Source organism: Prenolepis imparis, unplaced genomic scaffold (genome assembly GCF_030444845.1).
Source record: "Prenolepis imparis isolate NDT839.2.m4 unplaced genomic scaffold, iyPreImpa1.0 SCAF_5, whole genome shotgun sequence".
In the NCBI taxonomy this organism is placed as follows: domain Eukaryota; kingdom Metazoa; phylum Arthropoda; class Insecta; order Hymenoptera; family Formicidae; genus Prenolepis; species Prenolepis imparis.
The window spans coordinates 6,640,600-6,657,892 of NW_028141163.1; the positions used below are offsets into that span (position 1 = coordinate 6,640,600).

Consider the following 17,293-nt stretch of genomic DNA (forward strand, 5'->3'; position numbering starts at 1 on the left):
CGAGCAAAAAATTCATCGCTTATATATTTCGATAGTACATTGTTTGTAGAATATTTTGGTACCAAGCAGACACTAGCGTACACATTTTTTTATTTAACATACATATAATATAAAAATGCGCAGTATAGGGTCCGCGTCAACAAAATATCGATTTTTAATATTTTAAGAAGAGCCAAAATATTCTGCAAACAACGTACTATCGATATATATGAGCGATTAATTTTTGGCTCGTTTTTAAATATTAAAGATCAACACTGTGTCGCTGCGGACCCTATGCGGCGCATCCTTATTTTATGTGTATTAAATGAAAGAGTTTGTACGCTGGTGTCTGCTTAGTACCAAATGATTCTGCAAACAATGTACTAATAAAATATATAATCGATTAATTTTTGGCTCCTTTTTAAATATTAAAAATCAACACTGTGTCGCCGCGGACCCTATGCGGCGCATCCTTATTTTATGTATATTAAATGAAAGAGTTTGTACGCTGGTGTCTGCGTGGTACCAAAAGATTCTGCAAACAATGTACTATTAAAATATATAATCGATTAATTTTTGACTCGTTTTTAAATATTAAAAATCAACACTGTGTGCCGCGGACCCTATGCGGCGCATCCTTATTTTATGTGTATTAAATGAAAGAGTTAGTACGCTGGTGTCTGCTTGGTACCAAAAGATTCTGCAAACAATGTACTATTGAAATATACAAGAGATGAATTTTTGGCTTGTATTAAAATATTAAAAATCGACATTATGTCTCCGCGGACCCTATGCGACACATTTTTATTTTACGTATATTACAATATTTAAAGAAGCCAAAAATTCATCGCTTATATATTTCGATAGTACATTGTTTGCAGAATATTTTGGTATAGACACCAGCGTACAAATTTTTTCATTTAATATACATAATATAAAAATGCACAGTATAGGGTCCGCGGCAACAAAGTATCGGTGTCTGCGTAAATTTTAAAATAATATGTTATAAAAATTAAAATAGTAATATTTAATTTTATTTAATTTTATTTGTTACAGGTAGCATTGCTGATAAGCTGCGCGCGAGTTTGATTGAGAGATTCTCGAGTGTCGAACGGACGTTGATTCGTGCGATTATAATTTTCGCATCGTGTTTTCTTATTGCACAATGTACGCGAAATATGCGTGCGATTCACGCGTCGCGTCGGGAGTGCCGTGTAAAATTTCGCGTGTCGGGAGTGCCGTGTAAATTGTCGATCGATCGTAATTATTCGTGTTTTCGCGAGTGTCGTGAATGCTACCATGGACCAAGAGAAGAAGAGGAGGAGACCCGGGGAGGCATCGGGCGACAGCGGGGCAACTGTGAGGTATGCAAAATACCTTAAAACATTTTTTTCTAAACTGCATTAAGATATCCGACCGTTTCCAGCCTTTCAAAATATCCTGTACACACACATATACCCCCCCCCCCTCCCCACACATGCATATACATAATTTGAATATTTTGTTTTCAGATCAATATGTGTGCTGTGTACTACAACTCCGCTATTGCACGTATCGGTGAGTGAGAAACTGTTTATTTCGATCGAGTTGAAAGTATTATGACATCCTTTTTTTAAAAAGGCATGTTAAGTTGATTCTTGCAAGAATTGTTGCATCTTTTCCGCGATGTTTATAGACTGTCTCGATTCGCATTGTGTTGCGTTATATTCGTATTATAGCATCGAGAGGCTATCATCGTGAGGGTTAGTAGTTTGTTCAAAATAAAATAAAATAAAATAATATGTTTGAAATAATGTGTTATAATACTTTAAACTCGATTAATATTTTTGATATTTTTGATTTTAAGAAAAGGATTACACAATTTCATTATTCAAATGAAAGATCAGAAATTGTGTTAAATAAAACATTTACGCATCGAATTGCGAATTGCCTTTCGTGTGTTTGTGACACTATAATATATCATTATTGAATATTAATATCTTCATCAACCTATCAATGAAACAACTCACCTATGTATCATACAAGACTTTTGATATGTTTAGCATAATAACATTGCAATTTCAAGGTAATAGTATAAGACAATAAAATGATCGAATAAAAATTTAATGCAGACAATATTAAAAATTATATCACATATATGCAAGACTGAGAAAGAAATTGTAACACGATTTTTAAAAAATGTTCGTGCCGGATGGAGCAAATGTCGATATATACCTGAGGCATTTATCTGACAATAATAACGTGGACCTAATGTCAAAGCTGATCTCGGGCACGGCCTTAGTCAGATCGCTGTAGTTTATGGCATATCGCTCGGTTGAACAAGAATTACCATTGCACGCGTAATGCTTTTGTCGGCATATTATCTCTGGTCGCCTTCTGACATAATAAATTTATTTTTTTTAATTTTGTTATTGCGCGTGTGACAATACAAGGTTCCCAGTAAGAAAAATGCAAAAATTTAAGTAAATTTGTTAATTATAGATCAGGAAAGAAGTTGAAAATCAGAACTAGATTTAAAAATTTTGTTTTGTATATATTTAATAAAATTTGCTCATCAGTATCACAATCACTAAAATATTTGTAACTTACGGATATAGATACTTATAATTCTTACTCTATGTAAAGCAGATACTCTTATACTCTTGCATAAGTATATATTAGGTAATTTTTCATATCAATTTTTGACAGAAAATTTTTTGTACGATATATTATTGCAGCATTGAAGATTTTTATAAAAAATACTTGCAATGTACAATTTGCTTAATAAACCTGATCTGTTTTTTTTCGCAAATATAAAAGATTATATATAAGATAAATATAAAAAAATTATATATATATATAACATCTTAAAAGTTTATTAAGATAAAAATATCACAGAAATGAATTGTATCAAGTAAAAGCTTCACGTTCCGTACAATCGCATTATGTCGCTCGATATATGAAATGTAGTTTCGATCTGAAATAACGTCGCTATCCACGCGGTGACACATTCTGAAAACTATTCCAGCAGGGCGGAGCAAAGGTCGTGGTATCCCTGGGGCATTTATTTAACGATATTGCCACGGTCTGAGCTAATGTCAAAGTCGATGCCGTGCCCAGGTCTACTTGGAACGTCGTGCGGCACGTATTATGCTGCCTAGCCGAACGTGAATTACCGTTGCACGCGAGAATTATCGCTTCCTTGGCTTTTAACGAGAGAAATTTACACAATCATTATTGTCCTCGAGGAAGGGATGACAAATTCGTGCGATAACTTAGCGGCGCCGTGGCCACGATATACCTACGTTGTGAAATCGCGATCGCCCGATAAATTTATCGTTACGAGTGAAAGTCTCCGGTGTCGAGTAATACAAATTTTGATAAAGCTCGAAACAAAAGCGTTTCGCACATCCACGTAATAAACGAACATTTTTAAATAAACTTTAGAAAATAGAGCTTTTTTATACAATGCTAAAAACGCGATAAGGAGATAGAATAATTTGTATTTTAAGAAAAATAATAATAATAAAAATCAAAACATCTTAACACGATAAAAATTATTGTAGTCGTATATATAGGTATGTAAATCATAATTACACAATGTTGTGCGCGCGATCATCAAGCGTATAACACCCTCAAACATTATCATCTCCTTACCGCGTAGTGTTCTTGATCACAAACGATATATGCTTGAAACGTCGCAATCCAACTTCGTGCACCTAATAGGCATCCTATTAGCCGTAGGTGCACTCGAGGCGAGAATTTTTCTAAGACCGCGAGTCTCTAATGCGATTCCGCTCTAATAGAATAATTCCCCAGCGCATTAGTCAGGCCTCGGCTTTAATCGTGATTGCAGAATTTATGCCGGAGCGTGTACTAGAGAAAGAGAAAGAGAAAGGGGCAGGGATAAAGAGAGAGCAGAGGACGTGCGGAGAGCGGTATGATAATAATTGAATTAAGTGAATGTCGCTTAATGATACTCATTACATTACCAGGCCGATTACCGAAGCGATCGTGATCACAGAGAGCGCATTACGGAATACCAGAGAAGTAGATCTCGAGTAATATAGTCTCGCATCGTTAATGTCAGTTTTATCTCGATGTATCGCACGTATCATCGAAGATTATACGTAGTCGATCTAAACGTGCAAGATATTATTCACTCGTTTAGTGATAAGTACGTGGCAGATAAGCCGCTCTACTGATGGAACCGGCCGCCGGTGTCTACATCAAAGAGATCTAAGCGCTACTATAATATGACCGGGTTGAAGCGATAAAAAAAATAATCGTTTATCACGAGATGCAATTGCACATAATAACTTCTTCTACCTTCTACCCGATATCTTGCGAGCGAATTCGCCTTGGTTCTCCGATACTTCTCGTTTTTCGTATTTTCAATATCCTTTTCTCTACGTTGCTCTTTATCTTCCCCGTCCCTGGAGTCCACGCAACGCTATTTATCCGCTTATTAAAGGAGAGAATCGTGCTCGCATAACCGCGAGAATATCTCGTGGCAAACGATGCGCGAGGGATAGAGAATTTACGAAGCAACCAGTATAAGCAAGCGCCAACACGGAGGCAACAGTCAAGCGGTTCATTTCGCCTGGAATCCACGGCGTCGCTCGTCATAATCTACACAAACGAGAGACCGCGCGAGAGCCAGAATGAAAGATCGAGAGCAGACGAGGAGAAGAGGCAGAGAAAGAAGAGAGAAAGTGGGTGATCGTTTCTTCTTCATCGGGGAAAAGAGAAAAGAGCGCGCACACCCGGCAGGAAACGGACGTACGAATTAATAATGGCTACTTGTGTTCCTCCTCCTCCTTCGCCTCCTCGATTCCTCTCCCTCGTCGGCAGCAGCCGTTTTGCGAGGCCCGTACGAGAGGCAGGGTCCGGGCACATGTAGTTTTCTGCATCGCCCCGCAGCGCGGCCGCTTAATGGCCACGGTAATGCAACGTGATTGCCCGTTTCACGGAGCATTACATGGAAAAACACACGTTGCGACGAGCGAGACTCACGCAAATGACACACGTACGTACACGAGTTAAGCTACGGGCCGCGTCGGGATTGAGGCAGCCTTGCTCGTCTAACGTGGGACCTGGGGACGAGGAGATGGAAAACAAGCGAGTATGGAAAAGAACGTTGGAAATGAGTAGGACAGCTGGGAATTAGATCTCGTTTGTGAAAACTACAACCTCAGGAGAAACGATTATACGCTTTGAATGTCGACATAAAAACCGTCTTTTAACGGTGTACTAATTTTCTCGTAATCAATCAGTCGGGAGTCATTAATGTATTCGTGGAAAATATCCCGCCGTTCTATGGACTTTGTAGGTATAGGTATCAGAAGACGAAGAGAATGTATATCAAAGTTATCAAATTTTTTTCGATTCATGATTTCGCGCTTAAATAATTTTTTGAAATACAAATATCGTGATTATATTCGGCATCTATTAACTTCTAGTATATTTTAATAGAATTTTAAGACAATTACCAAAAAAAAACATAGTTAAATTAAAAATTTTTTAAAGCATGAGAAAGAGAATCAATACACTTAAGATTACCGCGAAAAAAGTCAATAATAAAAAAAAAAATTGTAAGAGCGATAATTTCTAAAAAATTCTTTATATTCCGCCAACTATCATTCAATATCGAACGTTAAAGTTTTAACAACGGAACTATATGCACAAATTATCGATCTCTTTCGGAATTCTTTACGAACCTCCCTTCCGCAAATATCCGCGCCTCCGAAGAATCAAAAAGGAGAGACAGAGCAACGTGACGTAGCGTGGAGAAAATTACGGTAATCACATGGTGGATGTGCGAGATACCTGGAAGAACACAACATCATGAGAAGGAAATATTTCCGGTTGAGGCCGAGGAAGAGCAGGAGAAGAAGAAAAAGATACCGAGAAAGGAGGAATAAGAAGGAGATAAACGAGGTGAGAGAAAACGAAAGGGAAAGAAACTTCAAGAAAGCATGCCGACATCGAGCGAAAAGGAACGAAGAAAAGTTCGGCCTTGGGGCGAACAACCAAAGATGGGAGGAAGAGACACGAGGAGATATCATACAAGTGCGCGGAAGAGTTGACGACAAAAGAGAAAGGGAGGAGACGGAAATCATAGGAATTATCGTGTCGCTGCCATACGAACGGATAATCCCGCGCTAATAGCGAACATTTCCTTCGCCCGTAAACGTCGTGATATCGTAAACGTAAACAGAGCAGCGGCAGCCAGTCGTAACTCTCCCGCTCGTTAGACGATGGCATGTCATGCCAGAGGCGTTCTGCGCATTTAAATGCTGTTAATGATGTTTTCGTACCAGAAGGCACCATCTCATGGTGGCAGTCTTACCATGGCGCATCGCTGCAGTCGTTAGTGAATCGGTCATTCGTTCGCTGTCCGAGCATCAGAATCGACCGATGTATCAGTTGCGTCCGTTCTTTGAAATTAATCTTCGTGAAAGTTCAATAAATGCGTGATGATTCATGGAATTGTAGAAAGGTATTATATATTAGTGTTTTTCGATTAATTGATATTAATTCTGCACAAAGCTGACATATTTCCGAAATTAATTTCTCTGAGAATAGAAATAATATGCACAATATGCACATATTCTATATATAAACTGCACAAATTCTCTTGATCTCACAAAAAATATATCCTATTTATTTATATACATTTTATAATTGCATGGCGAAATTAGATAAAGATAAAGTAATCACATATCCTTCGTGTTTTTAATAGGAAGAATAATTCGACTGCATTCATAGACTTAAAAATATGGAAATAATAATTACGTGATTTGACAAAGGATACATCTCTGTATCATATGTATTTAAATTCCGAATAATGATGTTCAATAAAATCGAATATCAGTCTGACTCTTGCGCGATGTAATGATAATGTCTCATGTTTAATGATTGCCGATGGCGCGCGGTAAAATATATAGCTTACAATTCTTAATAATGATGGCAGAACGATTTCATGTTATATGGTACATATATACGGGGATTAGAAATTTATATAATGCCTCCGCCACGCGAAGCGATCGATGTAATTGAAGTAATTGATCGCGGTCCACGTCTCGTCCACATTCGTACGCACGTGTAAACGGGGCGTGCCCCTTCGGCACTTACATCATTAACTTAAAAATCTGCGTGCCCCGGGGCGATTGCGTATATACGCGTTGCCATGTATAATTCAAGACGGTACACGTGAAGCTATGGGATATTATCATATAACTATCTCTTTTGAGAAATGAAAATTGCGGCAGCCATCTATTACTTAACCAAATTTAAAACTTGCAACTATATAATAGTATAGTAATGTGATGTTTCTTGCGACATTTTCGACCAGATAAAAAAAGATTCAAGCAAGACAAATGTCAGAAAAATGTGTGTCGAAAAACGTCAAAAAAATCTTGATCTGTCAAACGTATTTTAAATATCTTTCTAATATTGCGTGCAAAAATAATTCTCTATATATACTTTCTATTAAAGGCCGACTCATCGTCGTTTCGCTAATTTTCCAACGTTCGATTCGTTTTCTTCGCTTCGCGATTTCTTCCTCGTGTGCACGGTCTGTCGATCATAATGTTTCCGCGTTTTGCGTTTGAAAACTTATTTTCGAAGACAATATCTACACGGTAGATGATTGTATTTCGCGAATGCTATACGCACGTAAGAAAGACGAGAAAGAGAATTGGGAATACATATGAGAAAACTCGAGATATTAAAGTCGAAGTTGCTGATGTATCCAGCTTTTATTCATTCACTCAGCCTAGCCCGTCTACCACCGTCTGCACCTTCCGTGTTGTATCTGTTCACCTTACGCTCTTCCTCCTCCTTCTGTTCCTAGGTTGTTTGTGCCGTTCATCTCACATCTGGCAGGATATTGCGATAAAAGAATTATTTCTTCTTGACCGCGTGAGAATATCTCTCTCGCCGTGTATATACTATATATGTATATGTGAAAGAAAACTCCGTCATATTAAACTGACTTGTCGCGTCAGTTGCGCGAACTTCTCGTTTTGCATCTGACGTTTTCAAGACTGGTATCGCAAGATTCCCTCTCTCTCATCTCTACCGACATTTAATAATATAATTATTACAGTAATTTGTCTCTCTCAATAATTCTAAGTTAAGTCATTCTATCGGAATATCTTACTTTAATTACATGTTTTATACTTTAACATCATTTACACATCACGTCAATTCTACTTAAAGTAGTTTTAAAAAATACAAAATTAATAACTTGTAATAACTAACGTACTAATGCAATATCCGCAAATCATCGATCGCAAACGTTCATTTTTCATACGATTGATAGCTTACGCGGATATTTCTCTTGAAAACCGTGCATTCGAAATTCACGAACGTAATATCAATCAAACCAAGTATCAGTAGCAGCGTTGAGGTGACGTCGAGAATGCGATTATCAGCTGTGATACGAAAGAGGCGAAAACGTAACTTCGACCGTACATAGTTGCGGAGGAAAAAACGAGCCGAAGGCAAGGATAAGTAGGAGGGAGGCAAGGGATCCACCATACCAAAGGACTATAAAAGGCTTAATCCTGGTGGCGGGAAGTTATATACGCTCTCGGGAGGGATGCAGATAGAATTGCGGTGGTTTATAGATGCCGTGCCCTTGGGTATATTGCAATGCGGTTAGCGTCCACATCCTCCTCGCGCGCGTTTCTCCTTCATCCTGTATCGCCTGCCATCTCTCTTCAGAGTTGATCCTCCTTCTCTTCCTCTTCCTCTCTGCCTCCTCTGCCTTCTCGAGAGAAAGAGACTTATCCTTCCCTCCCCCCTTCTCTCCCTCTTCGTCTCTCTTCTTCGTGGGGCGCGCCGACAATGTGACATGCAATATGGTAATCACCATGGAGCGCTCCGGGCCCTACGTGGATGCTGGACGCAGCCTCTGAATAGACTTCCCGGGGCCTACGGGAAAGGAAGTACGACAGGCCAACGACACGCGTCCCTCGCATCCCTGGGTCTATCGAGGCCCGGCGTGTGTATAATCGCGTCGCACGCGGCGCATGAATCACCGCGATATTTTTTCGCGCTCGGCGAATTGCCATCCTCGAGTCCGAGAGGAGCGACGCGAAAAAACGGCGGACTCGATTCAGACTGCTCGATAAGTGCCGTAAGAAATGTTATCATTATGGAGAGCTAAGTAAGGTAGCTTATGACATCTGACATGTTTACGCACCTTCCGCGTCCACGCGAACAGTGGGAGCTGAAGCTGAAAATCATTACGTCCTTATCGCACACCAGACCAAGACACTTTCTCCTCGTTTAAAACGCATTATACTTCGCGATCATGTGCGCGCAGACCTTGCAGACACGAAGCAGATAAGTAGCGATAATTGAGAATTTTTATGTTAATGTTTTAACATACTTCACGTTCATTGATATCATGTACCATTTATTATTTCCAATGCGCATGATAATAATAGTATTCCAATATACAATAAAATAAAATAAAATTGAGGTCAAATAAACTAATGAAATATTTGACAATATATATACGTGAATTTTTAATATATTTGATTTTTCTTATTGCGCCAATTTATAAATCTACATATTCGAACAGTGAACGGAGAAATATAAAATCAGTAATTTATAAACTTATTTTGCATAAATAGTTTATTTGACTTGTCTTTCAACGCGAGCCTTGGATGATAAAGAAAGTAACTGCGCTGTGCCTTGTAACGCATCGTTAGAGCTACACGTGGCGAAGTTGAAATAAATGGCTGAAGTTGGAGACGCATATATTAGCCTAATGCTGAATGTTTACTTCGAAAAACGAAGTACAAGAAGAGATTACGTGTGTTCTCTTCTCACATACCAACAGTACTTCAAATTCTTTATGTACACTCGATGCGTACAAGCTGAATAGATTACAGTACATTTCTACATCGTCACACGTAATTTATTTACGCTATCGACCAAACATCAATATTAAAAGATTTTAGCCAAAAAACACCGTAAAAAATAATTAAAATAATTTAAAGCAATGATACATTGAATCATAATTATTGAAAATAGAAAAGAAAGAGAGAGAGAGAGAGAGAGAGAGAGAGAGAAAGAGACTTATAATTCAATAATATAACAAAATATAATGACATATAAATCTCAATATAAAATTTTAATATAAATATTTCTATTATATTTCATATATATTTCAGAAAAATGTAAAAATTTGATTTAGGTCGAGTGAACACTTAAGAAGCAAATTTAATTCTATCAATTTGCCGTGTATTTAAGTAATATCTATATAGGTAATAATTAATAATAAAGCAATGCACGTGCATAGGATGATGCTGCACCGCACATCTGTGTGTGCATCGCTTCATTTAATATCTATATATATTTTTGAACGCGTATCATCGGTGTGACGTCTTTTAGCCGTCCGTGTGCAATGGCTTTAGATCATATCTTCTCTTTTTTATATATCAAATATAAGATTAATATACTTTATATACATATTTTATAATTATTCTCTTTTATTTTAAAATATTATGACATTTCACCATCAGTGGTATGTCATATATAATGAGATTTAATTGTAGGAAATCATTTATCACCGATAAAATTTTAAAAATATATTATGTTAAAAAATATTTAATTGCATTCGACATTATACTCGATATTTTACTTTTCCTACCTTGTTATATAAATTGCAATAATTTATTTTGACGTCGAGAATATATAACTATTTCCAAGATTTTAGATTAGACATTAATTGTATATTAACTACATCCTTCGCCTTGAAAGTATACGAGATGATATTTATGTGTAACTCAAGATAATGTTTATGTGTAAGTTAAAAACGCGATCATTAATTCGATGTTAATGCTTATAATCTGCTTAGGTGTAAGAAATATGAGATGCATAACTCCAATCGTGCATATTATTAGTTCCCATGTTGATAGTTGAGACGCACGTGACCAATGAATCACTGACGTTTTTTTCTTTTTCATATACCGATGAGTTATCTTGCTCAATTCTCTCAACAAAAATAAAGAACCTGAAATAAAGATACGTTAGTTTCAAAGAAAATTAATCTCGCGATGCGTTTTGTGCACAAATTTTGTTCGTTTTCAATAATCGTAAAAAAAGAAAATATTTTTAAAAAATGGCGGAAGGGGGGGGCTAATAATAAAATTTGCATTATTGTTTTACTCTATTAACTAATGTACATTAGTTTTCATACGATTATAAAATGTAATGCAGCTTCAAAGTAATCGAAATTTTACAACATATACTTGTAGGCTATATTTTTAATAGTTTTACTATTTCTTAATTTATGATATAATTGGCGGTTTTTATCTTAATTAAATATTTATTTCTAACCGTATTATATAATACAGAAAGTTTTGTGAAAAATAACAAAATTACTAAATGTTTATGAAATTTATATTTGCGTGAATTTACTTCTCTTCTCAACTCATAGTTTGGATTAGATGTCTCAGATGCACGAAGTTTTCGAGGTCTTCATGCTTCCGGGAGTTATTATTTCCGACAATGGGACAATTCCTGAATAGATGCAGCAAACAAGCACGCAAACAGCTAACAATATACGATCTTACATTTCGTAATTCTTTGTAACTCCATTATTGTGATATATACGGCACATGATGAACGGACATTGCTCTTTGTATAAATTTAGAAATGATAAATTTTATAGAAAACGTATAATTGCAGTATTGCAATATTTACTTTCTTTATATGTAATATTGTCATAATTTACATTAATTCTTATACATATTTAAAACCACAAATATTGTCTTAGAAAATTTAAAAAAATAATTTAATCTTGAAATACAATTTAAAAAAAAATTATATTTAAATTTGTGAATTTACTTAATAGAACAGCAACAATTAATTTTTTTTAAAGAAAATTTGTATGTTTAATTACAAATCATATCATTCCGTTTAGATGTATCTTCCGGAAAGAATTTTTTACGCGTTTTGCTCTATCAATATATTTTATATGGTTATTTATATACTTACGTAGAATAGATACTTTAGAACACGTTACAAATACATTCCACGATATTGCGCCACGAGACATCGCCTTGTCTTGTATCATGCCACGGCATTTAGATCGAAAGTCTATCGAGTGATCTCGTACCAAAAGATTAATTTATCCATTAGCAGTGAATAATAACCGTTATTAGCTATGCACTTGCTTACGTTCAACAAATAGCCGTTAATAATGATAATAATAGTACTAGCAGCGCATCCCCGCCGTGAAATCTTGCAGAAGTATTTGCAAAACCTGTTCACTGGAGAAAACCTTTTCTCTCGTTGAGATTTCGTCGATGAACAATTCGATGAGTGAAATACTATTCTAATATTTTAATTCACATTCGAGAAGAAATACATGGGAGAGATTGATCAAATAAATGTTACATTACATAAATATTATATCGAAGCTTCTATTTGGTCTGAAATTCACCGCAGATACCGTCAAGATTAATAGCTCGGTTGCAAGCTCGTGATTTGTTATCTGTTCTACAGTTACATAATGTGTACCGTCAAATAAAGTATTATCAAGAGTCTATTCCTATAATTACGCGCGCGATTCACATGATTCGCATACTCGCATACAATGAGGAAAATCAAAGAATTAATGAATTAATATATTCATATTTCGCATTAATATATTATAATACGTTCGAGTGAATACGAATAAATCCCTAAGAGGAAGGAAACATTGCGCTCATTAAAGTGAAGCGAGTAACCTTCCTTTCACAGAAATTCTTGTAGAATGATTTAACCACATCTTTCATGCAAGCAAAATTAAAAGATGACGAAAGAGCAGCAAAGAATTAGTATGAAATTTATATCACGATTTATATAAACTAGAAGAAAAATCAGTATGTAAAATATAAAAGAAAATTTCTCTCAAGTTTTTTAAATAAGCCAGATATCATAAGAACTAGAATATGCGTATAATGATTTTTAGCGGAATTAAATTAAAGATATATATTTACAGATATATAAAAAATGGCAAACGGTGACCGCATCGCGATATTCCGATTTCATGATCCTTTTTTCTTCTTACTTTCAATATAATTGCGATCGATCAGATCTGCAAAAATGCAAGCACGACATTAAGTGGAAAGATGAATCTTCTACTTCATGCATTTGGCGCAACTGGATAACTGCATATATGCATTTTTGAGTCATCATCTGAAGAGATTCAAGACTATATTAATGATACGATAACTGCAACGCGAATACATTTATTGATTCAGTATTGTTGCAAGTACATATTATGCAGTATAATGTACAATCAAAATAAAAACGGAAGTATATTTTTGTTTGCCGAAAACTAATCACACAATGTGGTCTCGTTACATATCGAGATATTCATTTATGTATCAGAAGGTTTATCAGGAATGTATTGATGTTGCGCCAAATGCATGAAATAGAAGATTCTAGTACCTATACTTATAAAAAAATGAAAAGAAGATTGATGCGCAAATAGTCTATTTATACGTTAAAATCAGACTAAAAAGAGCGTTTCTTGTTAAACATGATACTTCTATCCAGACGAAGCGTTAACCATTCCATTAAAAGGTCTTGCATACCATCACCGAGCAGCCAAGATAATCGTGCTTCAGAACGAACAAGATGGAAGGTGCAAGAATTAATGATTGCTGTGAAGATCGTGATGGAAGATGCAAGAATTAATGGTTGCAGTCATGGCTCTTAGGTTCGATGTTTTCATTATATCCCCGAACGGTGCAACAGATTGCGGATTTAGAAATAGCGAAACACGATGATCGCGAGCTTGTTATTTTTATAGAATCTATTTTCACGCGTGATAGTATGAATATGATTAATATCTAATCCCATAATGTCAAAATAACTTGATCAATATATTTCTATGTTAATATTTTTTATTTATTAATAATATTGATGATGCGATTTAAAGTAATAAAATGAGAAATAGATAAATAAATATTTCAATTCATTAATAGATAGCTTTTCATACAAATAAAACTATTTCTTTCTGAAGCATTCTCCGTCTCAATCTCTCTCTTTTTCTTTCTTTTTATCATTGAATATTGCAAATTATTAGATTAGCCACGTAATTTTAACACAATTTTAAACACAAAACAACTAAGCAAATTCAGGAAACTATGCCATGTACTTTATATTTTATCTTAAGATATTGATCAATATTTTCTTCCTCACGTAAGTTATCGCGGCCGACGTGCATATATTGCAACGTTTCACATCTGTGTACATTAATTGAAAACTAATTAATCTTGACAGAAGTCGATGTTGGAAATGAGTTTCCGTATTAATAAAGACAGATTTGACACGTTATTTATGCGCCCCGATATCTTCTTGACAAATTTTCCTTATTTAAAATATTATATAATACGATGATCTACACCAGATATCGATTGATATGTGATTCAGAGATGTGATATTTTTATATGGACAGAGAAACGGAAATGTCCCAAAGAGCGACTTTGGCATCGTCGCGCAAATAACAAATTTTTGAGATTACGAAATATTTTGCGAATAAGGTTCTGGGAGAGAGAATCGTGATGGGGAAGCGTGACTATTCTCACGGACTATTCATGCGGCAAAAGGTTGTGGAACACGCGCGCACATGCGTACGTATACGTCTATGAAATGTGTGCGTATACGTGTCTGCGTGGTATGGAACTATGCAACGGCTACAGGTTCTGGACTCTCGAGAGTCGACTAATGAACACAAAACATGTCAACAGCCGTGGGAAGTCGGTAGAGTGAGTGCCGAGCTTCTCGTTCGGTCGATGTTTGCGCTCTATCGAGGAAGTCGATGTAGAAGCCGGGGAGTCTCAGACCATTTACCAGAAAGACCGCTATGCACGAATCCACTTCTGTTAATAGTTGTGCGTTAGCAGTTGGCCCACCTAGAAAAAATTGCAAACGAAGTGTGCTCCATATTTTTTTCCTTTTGAAAACTTACTTTCATCTTGCTATGTTTGTTGAAAATTTGAAGAAATAATCCGAAATAATTATTTATATTTATTTTCGGTTAATATAATGTAGCGGTAAATATCATTTAATATCTATGCAAATGTGTATCTTTCTTTTTTTTTATTATATTTATATATCGAATACAAGTAAATTTTTCGTGTATGAGGAACTCGTGTAGAGAAAAGTTTATATTGAGATCTTTACACACAAACTCAAAGTAAAAAAAAATATATATATATATTATAAATTATATATATAATATATATATTATATATAAATATATGTATAAAAATTATATATATATATATATATATATATATATATATAAACAAATAACCATGCGTGCATCTCGTCAGAGAATCTTGAAATTTTGAAATATTCACGAAAGCAATATGTATGTACGTAGCAATATGTATGTGTGTGTGTATCGGGAAAAAACATATTTCAGCTTCAAAATATTTCCGATAATTAATCCAGCTCTCGCTTTTAGTTAGAGACAAGATACTCCTGCTATGACGCGCTCGCTGAAAATCCGTCTCTCTCTCGACATTTGCGCAACGGTTGATGCAGGAAATGTCTGCCAGTAATTCACAGTCCTTTGTCATGTCGCGCGTTATTGTTGGCTCGAGCCTCACCCGGCGACGAGAATCATTCGTGAGCAACCATCATCTAGCCGCGCGCCGGCCGTGGCTAGCTTTAACAGTGTGTTCACCTCGTGGTTTATTTGCCGATGTAATTGCTATCGGGCGCGCCATTCTCCACACCTGGTGGAGTGGCCCATACCTTTGGTAGTCGCGGTCGGACTCTCGCACACCGAAGCTTCTGCCTATGTGTATACGAGAGAAAGAGAGAGAGAGAGACCACGTACGTGCACGTAAGTGTGCACTCGAGTAGAGCCGCTGTGGTATCCGCTAAGCTGTAGAGAGACCCATGTTCATGTTTCACATGTGATTGTGTACGCGCGAATCCGAGAAACGATGACATCTAGCTCATACGTTTAACGGATGCCTGGAGATGCGAAATTATCGCGGACGTGTCCGGAATATGAATCTGGCTTAATGGAACATGATAAACTGATCGGGATGATCGATAAATAAAATGATGCACATTCTCTAGGTGCACAAATATATTTATTTATACAGTAGTCCGTAAATCTTTTTATATTTTTTAATATAACATAGTGTAAAAATAGACTAACAATAAGTCTACATTTATATATTCTTTATTAATAAATATGAAAGATTCAGACTTTTTGCTGCTCTTAAATATTTATGAATTTTATTTATGTATGTTATTTTTTTTTTAATTAATTTCTGAACAAATGATTTAAAGCAAACGTCTCGTCCGAATTACTGAAATTCACAATTTACAACTATCATGTATTAATTATCCTAAGACTACTACATATGTTTTCAAAATAATTATCAATTAAGCAGTTCAATTTCACCATTGAGTCTCAAATATTTCTATTAGCGTATATTATACATTCACTAATATAAAGAAAATATAATTCTAAACATGAGAATTGAATACCTTATATGCTTATGCTAATGTGTCTGCTCATACGTATACTTGACTATACAGATATAGTCGTTAAAAGCGAATGTGTACGTAAAAGAGGTTCACGGAGTCACGCGCGCGCGAAATCTCTTCGGACATACGAGGGCTTCCACGTGCACACGCTGCCGACTTCCGGGTCGACGGTCGAAGTAACCTGGACACAGCGAAGAACTCCCTGAAGAAACCGGCATAAAAAGATTAGAGAATGCGACGAGAAGGAGGTATGTGGGAAAACATGAACATAATGAGCAACCGGTGACGTACGTCACCGTCCATTGCCGGGTGGAAGAACAATGGCATACACTCGCGGCCTCTTCTAAGGAAACAATTTAAGCAACGACCGGGGGGAATCGCGCGGTAATCCCTCAGCTTCCGCATCCTTGGACTTCCAGTCCCCATCTCCCTCCCTAGCTTTTACAGAGTCGCTTATTTACATCAACGTTTTTTTGCGATAAAATCTTTAATAATTCCTTAACTTTTTTAATCTTGTGAACAAAAATAATTTTAGCTTACACACATCGTATATATCGAATTTAAAATTATTTATTTATTATAATTTGATTTAGACACATTTATATATATATTTTTATATATTTTACTGATTAATTGTTTTACATGAAATTTGGAAATATTTTATGGAAATATTTATGAAATTATCTTTTCTCGCTTTTGCTGTTCAATGAATAAATTACAGTTAGAAGCGCAGAATCCCCCCATTAAGAAGCGTAAAACTTATATCAGATATTAAATCATTTGTTTCAAATTAAATCTCTTGACG

General features: G+C 35.8%; 1 protein-coding gene and 1 long non-coding RNA gene across 3 annotated transcripts in view; one reads left to right on the forward strand and one right to left on the reverse strand.

The window, feature by feature from the left end:
- The window catches only part of Mesr6 (misexpression suppressor of ras 6), a 660,805-nt gene that overhangs the window by 281,346 nt on the left and 362,166 nt on the right, over nt 1-17,293 (reverse strand). The gene's annotated exons all lie outside the window — the stretch shown is intronic.
- LOC145936729 (uncharacterized) overlaps nt 1,183-17,293 on the forward strand; it is a 93,093-nt gene continuing 76,982 nt past the window's right edge. For both annotated transcript variants that reach the window (XR_014425433.1, XR_014425432.1), the window contains exons 1-2: nt 1,183-1,343; nt 1,491-1,536. This is a non-coding gene — a long non-coding RNA (uncharacterized LOC145936729). The remainder of the gene's footprint in view (nt 1,344-1,490; nt 1,537-17,293) is intronic.